Source organism: Mizuhopecten yessoensis, unplaced genomic scaffold (genome assembly GCF_002113885.1).
Source record: "Mizuhopecten yessoensis strain PY_sf001 unplaced genomic scaffold, ASM211388v2 scaffold10903, whole genome shotgun sequence".
Lineage (NCBI taxonomy): Eukaryota > Metazoa > Mollusca > Bivalvia > Pectinida > Pectinidae > Mizuhopecten > Mizuhopecten yessoensis.
Window position 1 is genome coordinate 240,197 of NW_018408779.1, and position 1,453 is coordinate 241,649.

Consider the following 1,453-nt stretch of genomic DNA (forward strand, 5'->3'; position numbering starts at 1 on the left):
TAAAATACTATGTCGCTACCTAACTAAGGCCTGTAAAATACCATGTAGGGCTATAAAATACCATGTCGCTACCTAACTAAGGCCTGTAAAATACCATGAACATTTACAGAACTCATTATAGCAAACGGTTATAATTATTTGTCAGTTTGTTCACTCGTTAAAGGACATAGTAAAATCTGCCAAAGAGCTATGGCGGAAAACTTCCTGTATTTCCCTAAGTCGGCATTTTTGAAAAAGGAAACAAATATTAATTTTAGTAAATGCATGGCATAGATATATAAAACCAATTGAATGTGAATTTTTGAACTGTTGAGCTATAAGGTATTGTTAATATAATACTGCAAATATAGCCATATTCACTATATCTATGAAAGTGATGGGGTTTCCCAGACTTAAAAAAATACTTTCAATACTTTCCCATCCGAGGACCAACTTTTGAATAAACGTTTTGATTCCGTGATGTAATATGCAGATACAAATCGTTTGGCGGAAAAGTGGTCCTATTTTGGGAAAGTGCTCACAATAATGAAGTTGATCAAGTTTCTCAAAACTGTGACCGATCTTATGACCAGAACAAGTGAAACGTATATGTTCGAATCCACATTCAGATACATTTTTTTTAATATTTAGGCATGCGATCATTTTCCTTAATTAAGTGATAAATATTTTTCAAATCAATTTATTGATATTTTGATAACATACCTATTGATTTATCTTCTATGGAATCATGTCAACAAATCCCTGTACGCGCGTACAGCACAGCTACGCTTTGTAGTTAAGATATCATTTTAAATGATATTTATGAATTGTTTAGCCTCCAATTGGCACTAGTATTTTATTTATTATTTAAACACAAACAAATGATGCTGAAATACAAAATATATGGTATTGTGCGAATAAAGAGTGTTATTATCACAAGGATATTACCGGACGTGCTGGAAAATTCCTCGTCGAGGACAGTCTCATTTGTTTTAAATGCAGGAAAACTGCAGCACAAAGTAAGGAGCGCAATACACATATAAGATATGCTATTCGAAAACTATATGTAATTTTACCATTCCAAGGTGCAGGAAGAATAAAATGAAGATGTGTTTTTTTTCAGAAAACAGGTAACGGCATGACGTAGGCAGAAATAATGAAAATTAAATTCTTTCAAACTTTGTTAGTAAGGATTGTACGATCTTGTGTTTCATACAGCATAACGCGAAATAAGCATTTTGTTGGGTCTTTATCGTGAAACGCGTGTATTAATAATAGCCATGACCTTAAACACGGGATTCCGATAGAGCTACCTGGTCAAAAGCAACTCTTACAAGCTGAAGGGGACTACAAACAGTACCCAGCACCGGTAGAGAACCGTAGAAGGAGGTTGTACCCTGTGTTAAAGCACCACAAACAGTACCCAGCACCGGTAGAGAACCGTAGAAGGAGGTTGTACCCTGTGTTAAAGCAC